Consider the following 19,422-nt stretch of genomic DNA (forward strand, 5'->3'; position numbering starts at 1 on the left):
TATAATCCACAAACACAAATTCCATTGAAACAAAATGGCAAACTCACTGTTTTACACTAGACTATTTATTTAGCTGATATCTCTCCGGCTCGACGGACCACTCAAATGGTCCGGCGATTTCTAAATGGACTGTAACTCTCAATTAAACTAATTAACAAACTACTCTGTAACATATCTTTATCTCTATTATAATAATTTTTGGAAGACGCTCAGGCTCCCACAATCACTCTCTGCTTCGCCATTGAAGCCAACTCCCAAGTAATTAACATTCTTTTTGTAAACAGTAACGATAGCAGCGCCATCTGGCTTCAGAGGGACTTAACACGTGTGACCCACGGATCTTACGAATTTAGTGATGTGGCTCTATGCCATGAAAGGTTGAAGGTCCGCCATATCGTAAGACGAGGACCTATATATACACTGTGTCTACAAAAAATTTACCCGGCCCTTATTTTCGCAACTGTTGGTCGTATACTTTCAATTACGAAATGTTTTAAATGGTGCATATTTCGGCATTTTTAAATTTAAAGCAATCGGTTTTGTGAAAATTAGGAAATCTATTTTTATACGCTGCTCCGGTACCTATATTTATGTTTAGAAAAATGTTATATTTCTTATAAAATATAAAATGCAAAATGTTTGGTATCCGTACGATCAAAATTGGCCGAGATATTTAATTCCAAAATTTGTCATTTTCAGTTTGCATTGAGAGGTCAGTTTATATAAATTAGAATATTTTGAGATTGATTTGTTTTTTCTTTAAATATCATTTAGTGATAGGTTTTTTTTAATTTTATTTACTTACTTTTGGGTGAATCTTTAATGTATAGTTTTGTTACATTTGGTGTACTGAAAGAATTTTTCACGAAAGTTTTCTGGGTCTAAAGACACGTTGTTAATATTTTTAGGAAGTTTATTACTTACTTTATTAGAATCACAATCTGATAGTCATGATAAAATTCATTGAACTACAAATATTTTTCATTTTTAAATACTACAAATATTATTATAAGTTGGTCACGTGATACTTTTTTCTAAAACACGAGTTCTGTAAGATTTTGTGAATAATTCTCAATTTTGAAAACAATTTATATTAACATTTTTCACAGTATTCTGCATTGAAATGTTCGTCACGTAATCTCTTAACTGCATAAACCTTTTTCTAATTGGTATTTTATTTTTAGCTATGTACAGATGGAGCATTTCGTTTTGCAATTTATGTACGACCTCTAAATATGGTGTTCGACTATAATACCAAATATTTCGATCAATTTTTGTCGATCGGGTGTCAGATATTTTGTATTTTGTTTTTTTATAACGAGTGCAAAATTTTCCAAAGTATAGGAACAGGAGGAACTAAGGGTGCCCCACGCATTTACTATTCGCGGTTTAAAACTGAAGATGAATTTTGTGAAGACAATTACATAATCAGTTGTCATAAAAGGTATAATAGATTATTTTTCTCCTTTTAGTTCATTTATAATTTTATAAGTTTTAAATAAAAGCTTATTTTATAAAAAAAAAGAAAAAAAACTTTTCTACCTCTTTTGTTCTTTTTTTGAGATGGATAATGTTTTACTGTTGTTAATGTTTTTTACGCATGAAAAGTTAAGATTTCGTAATTTTTACAAAAATTGACGTCCTAAAATTAAAAAATCGCAAAACACGACTTTTTTCATTTAAAACACTTTTGTATTTGGAGGTATATATGTCTTCTATTAACGGTTGAGAAAATAAATGAAGGATAAAGACTTGCTTTTACTAGTGTGTAGTCGAACGTTTCAGATGTGTTGTTCAAGCTGAATGGGACACTTCCCCTTTGTTTTGCTTTATTAATAAAATCTTGAAGAAAGAAATAACACGGCATGGCTATCCGATATCGGATGAACATGTGTCTGCACGCAATGTCTTGACATCACAACTGTTTTCGATATTTGACATGTTCTCAGAAACTCTTAACGCCATCTGTCGCTAACTTCCTCAAAATTTCATAGTTACATTTTATCTTTAAGGAAAAAAAGGCAAACTGTTTAGTTTTCTTTCAACATCAAAAGGAAATAATCCTTAAAGCATGGCAGTAAATATGCCATGTTTTCTGATGCTTCTTTTAAATTCTTTCATGTATGTCGTGTCCGGACATAAAAAAGTGCAGTTTGGGTTAGTTTTAAATAAAACTATTTAAGTACCAATTGAGTTATCATGTATGTGTTTTAAATATAAACTTATCTCTGAATGTTTGACGAAGATGGGATCTGTAATTTCCAGCTTATTTAGTGTAAATGCATTCATAGGAGTTAAGCTTCCCGTAATTCACCCTTTCACCAGAATTACGCTTAATAATAATGTTATTAATGTTGTTGTTAATGGCATTGTTATTGGCATAATTCTGGTGGTACCTTCATGTCCTAGTTGTGTCTACAAATTTCTACCCGTACGGCAGACACAGCGACTGCAGTCATGCACTTTTAATGAAGCTGTCTCAAGGGATTACTTCCAAATGGTATTCGGGTCGCGAATCAGCTGTGAGTGTGTTTTTGCGTTTTATTCTTCTTCTGACACTTTTAGGCCGCTTCTAAGCATCTGCTTATTCATATATGCTTTTCTCTCCAGTATGAAACTTTAACTGTTATCAAATGATTCATTTCTTTGACTTTTTTTTCATTAAGTGACGTTTAGAATAAGCTTCTAAACTGTTTAAATGTTCGCTGTTAAAATTACTTTACTCATGTAACAGCTCATTTTTTTCTACACTGTGAGAAAATTAAAGTCCAAAAACAAGTTCAACTTCAAATATTCCATTAGAGTATTTTAGGAGAAAATCTTCTATTAATAAAAAAAGCTTTTAAGGAGGACTTATTAAATGAAACCAAAGTATAAATTGCTCATTAAATCGCATACTTATTTAAATTTTTATAATTTGTTTGTGAACTCATAATTTAACGCCAGAATAGAATCCTCCAGTAACATACATTTATATCAGTTACCTTATTCGTAACTTATTATCATAATTTTATAAAAGAGTTTTTAGTAAGAATCTCAGTTCTCATACTTGGAATATTTTATTGATATAGTCTGCTATTAATTACCGTTTGCCAAATTTTATTTTTAATCCTATCGAAATAGAAATCGTAATTATTACTGATTGTAAATAGCATTTAAAACTACAGATGATACTTTCTGGCTGTACAAAGAAATGTCGCAAGTTTTTTGTCAAAACAGTAAAACATTATCCATCTCAAAAAAAGAACAAAAGAGGTAGAAAAGTTTTTTTTTCTTTTTTTTTTTATAAAATAAGCTTTTATTTAAAACTTATAAAATTATAAATGAACTAAAAGGAGAAAAATAATCTATTATACCTTTTATGACAACTGATTATGTAATTGTCTTCACAAAATTAATCTTCAGTTTTAAACCGCGAATAGTAAATGCGTGGGGCACCCTTAGTGAATTTATGAATGGTTTATACTTTTGAGAATGCAACTCTGTTATTCGATTCCGTTATGCAGGCGCCTACGCTTTTATTATTCGTAATATAATAAGTTGTCGATAAATTTTAAATATTGATTTATTTTAATCACTTATTTCCATTAATTAATATGATAAATTATTTTTCTCCTCCTAGTTCATTAATGATTTTATGAGTTTTAAATAAAATTTATTTTATAAAAACCTGTTATTTTTTGTTTTCATCTTTTTAGTCTAAATGGCACTTTATCAATAAAACTATTTTATTGCAAAATCGTTTTTCAACAATGACTAAATACTCTTTTACTTGTTATTCTGTTAAGACAAACCGTCGAAAAATCCAGTAATTTTTCCATAACAGCAGAAATGACATTAAAATCTCGCACAGACTTCATTGAGACTTTTAGTTCATTCCTTAAATGAAAACATGCGCGAAAAATTGTTTCACTATTGAATTTTAAAAAGCTCTATATCGAAGTCTGAAAACAAAATCGCTTTACTACATTGCATTGTCAACTACAATGAGTGTGTGTGCAAAATTTGTTCTTTGCATCTGAAAATTTCATATATTATAGCCGATTCATTTTCCGATGTTAGAATTTTATTGTCCCGTAAAAGAATATAATATTACGTGCCATGGTAAAATTAACTTTCGAAGTGAAATACTGAGAAAACTGTTTATAAACTTATAAAACGGAAAAAAATTAAAATGACATGGAACTTTCATTACAAATAATTTTCAACAGTAATCTGTCTTCTTGTTTCTGAGATATAGAAGCAAGACAAATAGTGTAATGTAATGTGTAATCTCAAAATTAAAGAAAGAACGTATTTTTATCTATATACGAATATGTTTTTGTCATTCTTGTTTTAAAAAGCGTGCAAAGAATTTGTTTTATGATCTGTGGAAATTTGAATACTTTGTAACCGATATATTTTTAGGTGTTAAAGTTTTGAAATATATTAGATGTCAAATTGTCAAAAATTGAGCGATTTTTGAAAATTCACGAAATTATTAAAATTTAAGTCAACAATTTCATGCAAATTTCATTTAAAATATTTTTTCCCGTTCTATCCCGTGGAACAAATAGGAAATTTGTGGAACTTGTTTGTTCGTTAAACGGAGATATGTGCGAAAATTTCTTCAATTTTATATTTAAAAAATAAATCTAAATCCAGTTTTAAAAAAATCTCTTGGTCACATTGTATATTATCATCCAGAAATACTGCATGTACAAAATTTGAATTCAATAGCTTATCATAAAGAAATTTAAAATCCGATGACAAACTTTCGACCATAACTACAAATACCACAAGTGAATTAAATAAAATAATTATAAAAAGAGAAAGAATAATCTGAAAACTATTAACAATGCTAATCCGAATCAAATATGGTAGATCTGACGGGTTTTTGTGGACCCCACCAGTGCTGATCGATTAAGACCGCTGAGTACTGGTAGTTCCACCTGAATTTGGGCCCACCAGCGGCCGATCGGTAAAGTCGCTGAACACTGGTAGTTCGGTCCGAGGTTCGAATCACGCGAACGGGCTGGCTGCATGAGCGTTTTCATGGTTTTCCCCATGTGTAACGTGTATACAAGCCATTTCCCCTTAGAAAGTCCTCCACTAAGGCATCCCTTCCCTTAGGCAGATAGCCCTAGTGTGTTTGCCGTAATCTCAATAAACCAAACCAATCCACCTGAATTTGAAAACGGGTTGGCTACATAGTTGGTTTTCGTGATTTTTCCCGAACGTGAATGCAAGCCAGTTTTCCTTAAAAAATCTTTCGCAAAGCTACCGTTTAGGCATATAAGCATATAACCCAAAAGTGCTTTTCAGAATTAGAGTAAGGAATTTCTAAATTGAGGCGCCAACCATTAGCCCCGTGAATAAGTTCAATGAACACTTGAATAGTGTTTCATTCCAGACGAACTACAATGCACGTTCTAGAATAATGATCAGCGTTAAGTATTTCTTGAAGTTCATCCCTGCAGTGAATGATCTAGACCAATAATCAATGTGAAATACTTATTGGAAGTTCATCACTGGAATGAACCGTCTAGAACAATGATCAGCGTGAAGCATTTATTCGAAGACCATCACTACGTTGAACAATCTAGAACAATGATCGGCTGGAAATATTTATTCGAAGCCCATCACTGTAATGAACGATCTAGAACAATGATCAGCGTGAAGTAGTTAATACATAATACATTAGGTGTTGACTGGCCATTCTACCTTTTTTAATATTCTCAGGTTAGCTTTGCCTTGAGTTATTTTTTCATGCATTAAAAAATATATTATTAGATCTACAGGATACTGGGAAAAATACTCAAATAATTGATTTTGAAAATACTTCTTTTTTGGATTGTGTGTAGGATTTTTGTTTTAATTCAAAATCTTGGCTCTTTTATTAAAAAAATCCTTATCTTCCAGAGATGTTCCTTTCGTGGGATAAAATTTTCTGAGTGCAACAATAAATCAATCTATTATTAGTCTATCACTCACAGTCTCCACCTTAAATCGATAATGATATTTGAAAAATGAACCCTTTGAAAAAGGGCATTTGATTTAATGCTCAGTGCTAATTTTTTTCCGAATAGCAAATTTTCAGTTTCATAAGAACAATAAATGAGTTTTAAAGAGCAATTTTATCAACCTAAATATTGGCTTTAATGTAATTTAAAATAAATACATATCGGATTCTTGATTATCGATGTAAGGTTTATCTGTTTTGCTAATTCTTAGCGCTTCGCACGAGACGATTTAGAGTAATCTTCTAAAAACTTCGGAAACTTTGGAAAAAAACTATTGATACACTGAGTCCAGTTGCTAAGGCTCGGAAGGAAGTTAATCGGTTAGTGTTATTTTTTATTTAATATACTTATCCGTAATTACTGATAAATAAATTTGTCTGAGTTTGTGAATGAAGATTTAATATCTCAGAAAATCAGGATTTGTTAATGAAACATTGCTGATGTTAAACGTTTTAAAATGAAGGTAAAAACATGGATGAACATTTAGCTAAAAGTATCACAACTATGAACGTCATATAACCAAGATGCTGTGGGTATTTTGATTTCGGAATAGCCAGCAGAAAAACAGCACAAAAAAGGTGAAAGAATTTGGATTAGCCGTCGTGAGGTGCTAGAATAGACAAGCTGTTACACTGTTATTGGTTAATGAAACAAGCTCGAAGTTAATGATTTCTTAGCTTTAGGTTTCATTCGCCATGCTGTTCGAAAATTTATCAAAGCAGCTATGAAAAGAAAGATAAAATATTTTTAAGGAATAACAATTGTATTACACTGATTACAATAGCAAGAAAATTGTTTTCTGTTGTTTAAGAAATTAAACTTAATTTTGTGTACAATTTTGGCGCTGATTTCAAAAATGGATAAATTTGTCTATATCAGTTTTGATTTTAGAAATAAACGTCATAAATATCTGAGATGCTTATATATGTATATAACTCCAAACGGATACTTCCAAGCGGACTTAAATGTTGTTTTTCTTCAGCTTGGGATTGCCGCCTGAACGGATAACGCACAAACGGCATTGAAGAGATATTATAATATTACAAACTGGTTTCATGCTTAGTTTGTTTCATAATTTAGTCCCAGAAAAGGTGAGTTGTGGTATCATGAACATCAGCGAGTGATTTGTATTCACTTAAAAATGGTTTACCCTCTGGTTCATGAAGTTGAACATACAAATAATCTACTCCTTTTGTTGTATTGTTTTTAAAAGTTTAAACTAAAGAAATGGGCTTCGGATTTGAAAAGAATTGCACTCAAAAAGCAACGTGATCGGAGGAGGCAATGTCTGTGGTTGGGGAGGGGAGGTACACTTTGGTGGACGTACAGACCTCCATGTGTTTCCATCTAGAATCATGAATACTCAGACCTATAGAGATGATATCCTTGATGCTTATATGCGCCCTTATGCCGAGGCAATAGGTGATAATTTCCTGCTACAGGATGACAACGCTAGACTGCACAGGGCTTGTATCGTGGATGATTATCTTCAGCAGCAAACAATTCAGCGCATCAAGTGGCCTGCTCGATCACTGGATCTGAGCATGTTTGAGATGCTTTAGAAAGACGTATAGCTGCTTTCAATCCTCCTCTTCAGATTGTAAGGGTTATGTTAATTTTATTAACAGTTAAATTTTAAGTTAAAGCTCCTTTCCTGTCAAACTCTTAACTTCAACTTACTACTTCCGGCCAGAACGTAGTTTTGGAATCTTAATGAATATTTAATGAGGAGGAGCGGTATTTAAACCACGAAGTTACTTACTGAGTCAGAGAAAATCAGAGTTTCTGATTTACGCGCGTCTGCCTTTTTGGCCACTCTCTCTCTCAAAGCTGTTATTACACTCGTCCAGAGCCCAGTACTAATCAGTAAGCGATAGGCATGCTCTCGGTGCACACCGAGTCTCCGTTCCTCTGCCCGATCAAAGCGGCAGTCAATTGTTAATTGTAATCCTTACTCACTCTTTGCCCGTTTATGCGGCATTATTGTGTTTGAAAGAAAATAAATGTTAATTTTTCAACTTGACTTTTGTGAATTAATATACAGTCCACAACTACCATTTGCTATCAACAATAATATTAACGAAACTGTATGAAATGTTGCGAATTGCAATAGTTAAGTGTATGAAATTCACAACAGTAGCGTAACATTCTGAAATAAGAGAAATTCATAATATGAGAAGTTTTAAATTTATTTACAAAATTTAATTATCTTTTGAAGGCTCAGTAATAAATGCAGTATTAATAACATAACTATAAGAAGTCAATATACGACGTTTGTGTAACTTATTTCTATGTAATAACAATCAAAGTGTCTTAAATATTGAGACATTTACTAGAACGTTACATAGACATAAGCAGTGAATAACATGCTTGACAGAGGGGCATCGATTTATCGTTTTGATGCAAATCTGGTTTATTATGGTTATGCTCACAAGAGTTGTCTGCCTAAGGAAGGGAAGGTATACTTGAAAAGTGTTTAAAGAGAACTAGATCATATTCACGTTACACATGGGGAAAATCACTAAAATTCCCATGTAACCATCCCATTTGCCAGAACTTGAACCAAGGTCAAATTACTAGTGTTTTCCGCTCAGCTACTTTTCAACCTAGCTTGATGTAGGAAAAAATATTAAAGCAAGAACGCAGTGTCAACGGAAAGACATAAAAAGAGATAATACCAGTAGATTATTTTAATATTATCTGCAATTGTTGTCCTATATTTTGTTTTTCAAGTAAAATAATTAGATTAATCAAATATATTTTTATAGTCTACAGATATGGAAAATAAAACAAATATCCAAGGCGTTTAGCCTGGTGAAGATTTCATCTTGTTATTTCGGATATTTGGTTATTTCTTAACCTTGATGCCGTTGAAGTTATAGCTTGTCAGACGTATATCTTACAAGAAGAGATCTTTGAATTATTTGCCTATACTCTGAGAAGGGATGTAACTGCGCTGCAACTCCATTTTGATCGTTGATCAATTCAAATGATAGTTAACGCTGTATATTGCGGAAAATTAATCTGTAAAAAAGAACACATTTTAATTTGTGTTGAAACTGTAAAACAAAAATGCTTTGTAGTTAATAGTCACATTGCCGAATTAAAAAGCCGGATAATGTGTATAAAAAGAGTTTGGGAGAGGTAAACTGTACGTAATTTTCTTAGTAATTCTCTTAATTTAAAAAAAAAACAAATAATAATAACTTTCTTTGTGCATTAAAGCATGAAGTAGTCAATGATATAAAATTCTTGATTCACAGGGAAAACAAATACTATTTTCAATGAAATAGGGAATTTTTTATTAAATTGATTCTAAATTATTTAGTTTTATACTGATTTTGAATTTTAACTGTATTTATGAAATATACAACTAAATATGTTGCTGTCTTTTTCTCAGATTTTGTACTGTGTAGTATTTTGAGCCACAGAATATTTTTTTCGTATGATTTGGCTTTAAAGTAACAAACCGTTCAGCTATAAAAAATTTTCTTATGACGTTTTTACGTTAAAACAATATCTTTTTTATTCTACTTATACAGCTACCTTTCATTCTACACTTCATTTATTGATTTTAAGGTTTCCCCTTGTAGTATTTAAAAACATCTCAAACATGAGTAAATTTACTAGCTGCAAAGTATTAGTTTATTCTATATAAAAATATATTTTATGCAAAGTACAAAAACTGAAATAATCTATGTTACTGAACAAAATCATTAATTTTCTTGCACATATTTACATAATTTGTTAGTTTTTATTATTTACATCTACCATTCATTGTGTTCTCGAAGTACATAAAGTTCATGTGGAATTTAAACGAGAATACTGAATATTGTAAACGCGTGTGATGTAAGTTTGTTAAGGTCATGAGGTCACATGCTGTCTAACAGCATTGATTATTTGATAAAACTTAAGAAATATTCATTGTGTTAGTCATAAGTTCTATAAAAAAAAAAGAAAAGAAAAAGAAAAGAAGAAAATAGTAATTGTTGGGTTCAGTATCTCAGGGATATTTCTATTTTTCATTTTAGTTACGACTTTTCTTTTTTAATTAATTATATATATATATATATATAAAGAAAAGTATTAACAATCTTACATATATTTATTTCATACGCTAGTCCGTAATACATTTATTTTAGAAGAAAAGCTTTAAATGCTAAAAGATCATCAGTGCGGAGTGGATAAAAGTCCGGAATGGTAGTAGTTTGGCGTCGGCTTTTAATTCAAGTGAAAGGAAATGGGCATTGCGATAAATTTCCTCGTGCATCTCCTCGAGTACAAACCTGTTACTCTTTCAAAATCCCTCATGAAGGGAGATTTATATAATGATTCACGAATGATTTATCAAATCATTTGTTGTTAGAAATGGTTTAAGATTAATAGTAAATGAAGGCAATGAATAAATTTTCATTGAAGTTTGTTTTTTTATCGTAAAGGAAATTTGTTCATTAACTCATGTTTTCGAATCATGTCAGATTTTAAGTGATGAATTTACGTGATTAATTTGGCGGCTAATATTGTGAAGTAATTTTAGTCTCCTTTCTTGAAAAGACTATTTTATTATTGTGTTAATTTTACGGTTCGGAAAGAATTCATATCGTTAACTTTGGAATTATTTATTGGTAAAATCGTCTGTCAAATTTAATTCTTGATTGAGGATTTTTGTCAGCGAAAATGCGACATATTCTTAATCTAACATATTCTTAACCGTTCAAAATTGAAATGAAAAATAAAATAAGTTAGTTAAAATAAATCTTGTTTTTTACTAATCACAAGTTTCTTTATCTTTGTTTAACATGCATTTATAAATAATCCTTATAGCATTGCTTCATTTAGTACCTTATTCTTTAAGAAACTTATCCGTCAGAAGTATTAATCTATTCCGGTTTTTTTAATAGTTAGCTATTGGAAAATCCAGAGAATAAATTGCAAACCGGAGAAGTTTAAGTTTGTACAACGTTGAGAATAAAAACTGAATTCAAATCGTTTTTAATATATTTCATTTTTGTAAAGGTCAAACGTTGCGGCGGAAATCGCTTCACGAGAATCCCGGTCGAATGCTATTGTGCTTCAAATTTCGTGAGTAAGATTTATAACACAAACCGTTCATCATCTTTTGTCACGATGAAAGATAATAAAAGCGCCCTCCAACCAGGGAAATAATAGATGAAGAAAGCAAGAGCTTACTAAATATAAGAATTTAAAACGCATGTCTGTATTGTGGAGGATTACAATGTTCGGGTTATGGTTACTTCCTTTCATGCACAAATTTAAACTGGCAACACTATTTCTTTTCATATATTCTAAACTTGAAAAGTTATCAAATTTTTCTTTAAATTTGTTTTTAGTTTTCAGTAAAACGTTATTTATAAACACATTACTGTTTTTTGTGCTAAAATTTATAATTTAAGCTACTTTTTATATCCTCCTGTTTGAAAAAGATATGGACACAAGTAAAATAACGACGGGGAGTGAGAATGCGTCTACATCGCGAGGTTAGATAATGACTGAAAAACTCTCGTTTATAAGATTGACTATTCAAAGTGTCAGGAAGTCATAAAAGAACTTTTCCACAAGATATCTTTTCAATGGGTGCCTTCACATTGCGGTATTTATGGGAATGAGATGGCTGATATGCTTGCGAGTAAGGGGGATACGGTTCTATAAAAGCCAAAAACGAGTGCAAGCCTCCATTCTATTAAGCTTCTGACATCGCTAACATATCAAAAGACTTTTAGAGATTTTGCCACTCGGGCTTGTGAGGGCAAGCCTTGGAGTGTTCTCTCAACAAACCCAGTTTTTGTTTCTGACCACTCACGAACAGTTGCGGTTGCATCTTTTAGACTATTCAAGGGACATGACTGTCTACAGAATCATTTATTTCGCATTGGACTAGCTGATTCGCCATTGTGTGTTTTATGTAATAGTGGACGGCCAGTGACGACGGAACATTTGGACGAGTGTGAAGCACTGACAAATTTTTCTTGTAGATTTCAGCGCTATTGGCAAGCAAGGAGTTTAATGGCCTAATGGCCGATGTAACTGGCATTTGACAAATAAATATTGATTATTCAAATTCTTTCACCAAGAAGGAAGTAGGCGAGAGTATCATATTTATTTTACGAATGCATTATATTGAAAGTGTAGCATCAGTGAATTTGCAAACGTAGAATAAACAGAAATCGATAATCTACCATTTGGTCTCTCCCCAAGCGGTAGAAGCTATACTCCTGAAATGAAAATTTTGCAGGGCAGTTCGGGTGTTGTAGCCAATGGTAGGCTATGGGCCCTACTTCATGTGTCATATTGTATGGTGCTTTTATGCCAGTTTTTCTGCAGCTATAGACCAGATGTATTCAACTGATGACAGATCTGGCGACCGTACTGGCGAAGACAGTAGTCGAAAGCCTGTGTATTGAAAAAACACAGGACAGCTGCAACACGCGGCATCACCCTGTTGAAAAGCGAGGTTGCCGCGAAGTTATGGGATGCAGACTAGAGGTCAGTGGTCTGTGTACGCAATATTAACAATAATGTTATGCGTAAGCAAATACCATGAATCTAGGTATTGGACCGGTATCGCGATGAAGTTTGCAATCTTCCAACTTTCATTCCCCTCATGCCTCTACATACTGATACAGCCATCATAATGCTGTAAACAAAAGCGGATTTCTAAGAGAAAATAATATCTTGCAACTAATTGTGCTTTCATGCACGTCGTTAATTTTACCATTGTATGCACTCATTTAAGCAGAAGCTTTAAAAAGAGTCGAAGCGATGGTTATTTTATCCGTAGCGTTCCAGATTAAGATCAAACAAATCTTGAATATAATTTATTTGTTGATTTAGAATTTCATATGTGATATAAGCGTAAATAATAAAATTACAGTTATGTAATAATATGTCTTAAATCAGGATAAATTTCAGAATTAAATGAAATGATATTTGCCCGTTAATATGATTAAATATGACGTAAACTTTAAAATGATATTTTTCCGTGAATTTTGAATATTCTTTGTTAATATCCGAAATTCAGGGAAGTGTAGAATAGTAATGACATCATGGAATTACATATTTTGTTTATTTTTCATATATGTTTAATCATTACATTATTTTAAGAATAAAAATGACTTTGTGTGTATGAAGAAATGGATTTATTGCTAAGAATTTTTATGTCAACGGAAAATTGAAAGAAAGTATAATCTGAAAAATCAATGGCGTTGTCATGTAAAAAGAGAGGAAACACAGAAATAATAAGAGGGCTGATAAAACAATTTTAGTTCTATGAGTGAAATAAGAGTGAATTAGATTTTGCGTTGCATGTATGGTAAGGATCTGACAAATGAATTTAAAAAAGGTATCTTTTTTTTTTGATTAAATAATATTAGATCGGAAACTATTTGGTTATGAGATGTGCGGAGAAGTTTGCTTTAAAGCTGACGGAATGCTTGTAAGATCTATATTCTTGTAGCATATGAAAGTATATCTAAACTAAATAGTAGTTAATAAATGGGAATTTGGTGGATAAAACGTAGAAGAGAGAGGAGACTAGTTGTTGTTTAATGCTTAAAAATGAACGAAATGTGTGTTGTTTTAATATAGTGTTTAATTCCATTTTTATATTTCAGCTATTTTTAATTTTTTAAAATCATGTTATTTTGTATTATTTTCCTTTTCGCGTTGTCCTTTTCAGACATCTTTTATGCAATCTAAACATAATGTTTTCTTGGTAAGAAGGTAGAAGAGTGAATTTAGATTGGAAGGATGCTAAAACTTATATATTTGGCTATCAGTATTCCGTTGATAAAAACTTTCCTAGTTGATAGAATTCATTAAGAAGACTTGTGTGTCTTTATTCCGCAAATATTTTCAGAATGGGAAATAGAACGTTTTGAAACTTAACGATTGCTGTAGCATATCTTCTTATATTGCACATTGCTGTAGCACATCTTACTGTTACATTTAAGATTTTTCGTGTACACCTGATTCTATTTCTACACTATAGATACTATATTCTTGAAAAATATGTGTAAAAAGAAATTCCTATAAAAAGATACATATATATGAAAGAAAAGAAATTTGGTTCGGAAGTCAGCAAAAATATTTTTTTAATCTGAAAACAATAGTTTTAAGCTTAGTATTTTATTCAACAAATACACATGTAATCGTAATGAGATATATTAAAGTACATTTGCATTTAAAATGAAAATGTCTTTCTGTAAAAAAGAAAAAGATCTTTTTACGCGCAATAAGATTTTGTTCATTTTACTTTCTGACAGTAAACGGCACACGCGTACGACTGGGTAACCACTACACTGACTAAAAATGTGGTGGAAAAGGTTTTCCTCCTATTTTCATGAAATTCTTTCTGTGATCTCTTGAGCAAAATGAGTACGAGTTTTAGAGATCATTAGGCATTCTTGGAGGAGACCTGAAAAACTTGAAGTGTCCTTCCTGGGACCCGGACTCCAGACCTTCCGACTGCTAGCTGGATGTGCATTTCAGTTACACCACGAAACTTTATGAGCTACCCTGTAAGGAGGGATAAAAGCTTCATATAATCATTTCTGGTCCTGATGTTTTACAGGGTTTTCGAATCAATTCAGTTGTTAATCATTGTGTTTTTGTTTTGGTTAGACTTTTTTGTTTGGTTAGAATCTCTGTCAACAACTTCGGTACACTTTGAAACTTCGCAGGGCGTTCCTCATTCGCGTCATTTTTGACAAAATGACCACATAATTTTCTGGCCAAATTTAAACCAAAAAGCTTTAAATTAATTATTAAATTAATTAGATTTCATAAGAAATAGATTTAATAAAATTATTAAATCTAATTATTAATCTTAATTTATACGCAGATCATTTTCTTCATTCTACTAACAGTTCATCAATATCTTAAAATGACAGATCATCGAATCTTTTTCACTAGTTCATTTAGAATTAAGGACAAAAAATTTCTTAGAAAATATTTTGGTCCGCTCGTGTTAAATGAAAATGACACGGGTAAAAACAGAATGAAATATTTATTTTGAATTCGTGTTAAATCAAATTTGTGTGAAAACAGAATGAATTGTATTTCAAAATTTTAATATGCCGTGAAAAAGTAATTTTCGAAGCTTCACATCTTGCAATGAACACTATTAATTTTAATAGAATGTTTCAGAACCGCTGGCTTCTAATTTGCTCTCTTTCAATTTCATTGTTTTTGTCTTTCAGCTTTATCAGACTTTAAAGCCATTCCAATGCTTACCTTCCTTTAAATTCTAAACACTTTAAGGGGTATGTTTAATTTAAGAAACTGCTCTAAATGTTTCAAAACAATAATGCAAAAAGTTTTTATTCATTAGTTAAATTGTTTTTCTTCTAATAATATGAAATGATTTGATTCCTTTAAATGGAACCACTTGTGATTAAACTAACCGGGATTTCTTTCTTTGTTGACAAAATTAATTTTAAGTATATTAAATTTTTCTTTATAACATTTATCGCTTTTCATAATTTAAAAGCCTCATTGTCAGAATAAATCAGTATACTACTTCCTTTTATTATTAGTGGTTATATATTTCGAGAATATTTTGTATACCTATTTCGAGAAATGTGATGTATGTACGTTGACCAGAACCCAAGTTATATATGAAGATGATAGCCTGCACATGAATGTTTAGCATATGCTAATACATTATTATATATATATAACAAATAATAAATATTCCAGTTTTGAAAATAATAGTTACGTATTTTCTGATGATGTAATATTGTTCACTTTTTCTACCCGATTAAAACACGTGAACACATGTTCACTATTAAAATACGGAGTGCAATAACATTTGTTATACATTAAATGTAAGGTAACGACTTTTTGGAATATTTTTGAATTTTTTGGAATGTTTTAGACCAGGGGTTCCCAACCCTATGCCTTCGGGCACCATGGCGCCCGCTGATCGTTTAACGTGTGCCCACACCTATGCGATCGTAGTAAAAATGTTTTAGTTTTCAATAAAATTCTACGTGAAATTTTCCTAATTTGAATGAAATAGAAATTACGTCCAACACGGATACCACCACAAAGCGAAATGTGACCGACCTCTTTTTTTATGTGCATGTATTATTAACTCTATCCAACTATAAATTCACCTGAAAAGTAAATGGTGTCCGCTGTACAACATATATTCTAGAATGTGTTCTTAGAAACAAAAAGGTTGAGGACCCCTGCTTTAGACCAATATAATTACTGTAACTCGCTTATGTAATTTACTCTTACGTTGGCAGTCTATGTGTTAAAGTGCCACAATTTGAGTAATAGATATCCTTGTAGATTCTGCGAATTTTCTACTTTTATCCAAAAATAAAACTTCATTATTTATTTAATTGCCACACTGATTTAATTATCATTATTAAATGCTTATTAATATATATTTTTATATTATTAAATGCTATTAATATATAAGGAAGAGTAGTTGGATCCGTGCGAAATTCGCCGTATCAGCTTTAAATTATCATCCGTCAATAATCATATTTCCTCTGTCACGTGAAACTTAGAGATTCATCTACTGAGGGACTGACATTATAGTGAGAGACAATGTTTGACTACACGACGGCCTTTCTGGAGAATGAAAAGCTAACATTTTTTGTTTGACTCAGTCCAAACCTTCTTTGCGTGTTCAATTTAGTACTTTTCACTAATGATAACGGCACACGCAAAGTCTGTTTTTAGACTGTACTTTGTCCACCTCTTTTTTGGAAGTGTGTTTTTCTTACCATCGTAATTTAAAGCGTGTAATTTTTTTCCAAGGATAATGTTGATGAATTTTGCCGTTTTTTTACTATTCAACTACTTTGCTTAAATGTGCATTGAATTCAGATTATGAATTTTATCATCAACATGTTTTCCTTACGATTGTATTAATAAAAGTAATAATAAATGTTTCAAATAGTACAAATTTTAATTATAGAAAAATGAGCCCTTTTTTTTCAAGAAAAATGCATATTCTAATTTTCAGATAATGTTAGAATTAAATAATCTAATTTTAAAATTTATTGTCATTTGCTTACATAACAGTAAATTTATCAATTAAAATTTAATTATTAATTGAATAGCTAATTAGAGAGATGTGGGTCGGGAAGACTGATAAGTGCCGTTGTAAACTGAAAAATATCCAGCCCCGAACTTCTACGTGTATCAGCGAAATTTTTTAAATATCAGTCTATAGTCACTAAATAAAATGAATAAAAATGTAATGAAAATTTGAAATACGATAATCGTATTATCTTGTGCATATCAGAAATAAAAATAATATTTTATTACATAAAGTAATATATCTCAACTCGCATATACATTTTACCATACACGTCAGTGGGAATTTTGAAATAAATTCGATGTGTCGGTAAACTTCATGATTTTTTTTTCAATTTGAAGGAGAATGAGTTAGATGTAGTCTATCATTAATAACAATTACAGACTATTACAAATGATGTGCACAGAAGTTTAGAATTCTAATCAAAATATTTTAGGCATATTCAATATCGCTTCTTCTCCGCTCTTGCGGTTATTGTATATGTTACATTTGTATGTTTGTTGTGCATGTTACATTTAATTACATATATTCACATGCCTCCAAATGTCTCTTTCTGTCGACGATATTTTTTCCAATATATTTACTGCTTCTCATTTTAAAATTTTTTTATCTTATCACTAGCTATGTTTTTATTATTATTACAAAGTTTTAAATCTACTTAGGTCACAATATCCCGTACAAATTGCAATAAGCTGTTTAGGAGATATCTTTAAGGAAAAAGTATGTTTCAGGAAAAAATGACATTATATATACTGACCTTTTTGTGAGCTTTGCTATTTTTGTCAATAAATTTCTGCATGGGAACAATATTGGATAAATACGGTAATTACCCTAAAACGGGAATCTGATGTTTTCATCAGGGCGGAAACAATTTCATGAGGCAGTTATTTTAATAAGTTTGGATTGTAACCTTTCACCAGAACCTCCAACTGCGAATTTCATTTTCCTGCTTTATGCAGTCTATCGCGCTGGGCAATAAAGACGCGAAAGTAAGAAAGTTATAACTTTGATGAAGCTGAAATGTAAGTTTCAGGAAGCTGAGGCGTCAAGCACAGCAAGCACGATGCTACGAATGGAATGAATTGGTCTGTATACATATGAAAGTGGGAGAGATATGCAAAACGCCTATATAGACGTTTATTAACAAGCAGAATAACCTGCATGAACTATTTAAGTCTACAGATTGCATAAATTTTCCTTTCGTTTCAGAAATGAAAAAAGGCAAGGAAAGAAGAAAGAAAAAAATATTTTTTTATTTATCCGAGGAAACATTTATGGATACACCATATCTGATCAATGCACGAAAGCGAGTTTACACTTATTTTAGGAACAGAAAAAAATCTAAGATTTTATCGCATAATAAAATGGTAAATACAGAGAGAATGTTATTCGCATGTCTATTTAAAAATAAATTGTGTTTGAATACGTGTATAATAAATATTGAACATTTAATGTATTTCCCTTGCCTTACTCTAAATACAGAGAGAACGTTTTTCGCATGTCTATTTAAAAATAAATTGTGTTTGAATACGTGTATAATAAATATTGAACATTTAATGTATTTCCCTTGCCTTACTCTAAATACAGAGAGAACGTTTTTCGCATGTCTATTTAAAAATAAATTGTGTTTGAATACGTGTATAATAAATATTGAACATTTAATGTATTTCCCTTGCCTTACTCTAAATACAGAGAGAACGTTTTTCGCATGTCTATTTAAAAATAAATTGTGTTTGAATACGTGTATAATAAATATTGAACATTTAATGTATTTCCCTTGCCTTACTCTAAATACAGAGAGAACGTTTTTCGCATGTCTATTTAAAAATAAATTGTGTTTGAATACGTGTATAATAAATATTGAACATTTAATGTATTTCCCTTGCCTTACTCTAAATACAGAGAGAACGTTTTTCGCATGTCTATTTAAAAATAAATTGTGTTTGAATACGTGTATAATAAATATTGAACATTTAATGTATTTCCCTTGCCTTACTCTAAATACAGAGAGAACGTTTTTCGCATGTCTATTTAAAAATAAATTGTGTTTGAATACGTGTATAATAAATATTGAACATTTAATGTATTTCCCTTGCCTTACTCTAAATACAGAGAGAACGTTTTTCGCATGTCTATTTAAAAATAAATTGTGTTTGAATACGTGTATAATAAATATTGAACATTTAATGTATTTCCCTTGCCTTACTCTAAATACAGAGAGAACGTTTTTCGCATGTCTATTTAAAAATAAATTGTGTTTGAATACGTGTATAATAAATATTGAACATTTAATGTATTTCCCTTGCCTTACTCTAAATACAGAGAGAACGTTTTTCGCATGTC

General features: G+C 31.0%; 1 protein-coding gene across 2 annotated transcripts in view; it reads left to right on the forward strand.

The window, feature by feature from the left end:
* The window catches only part of LOC118193217 (potassium voltage-gated channel protein Shab-like), a 370,422-nt gene that overhangs the window by 121,581 nt on the left and 229,419 nt on the right, over positions 1-19,422 (forward strand). The window lies entirely within an intron of this gene.

This window comes from Stegodyphus dumicola, chromosome 7 (assembly GCF_044657685.1).
Source record: "Stegodyphus dumicola isolate Sdum_Otavi_A_Nest chromosome 7, ASM4465768v1".
Classification (NCBI taxonomy): Eukaryota; Metazoa; Arthropoda; class Arachnida; order Araneae; family Eresidae; genus Stegodyphus; species Stegodyphus dumicola.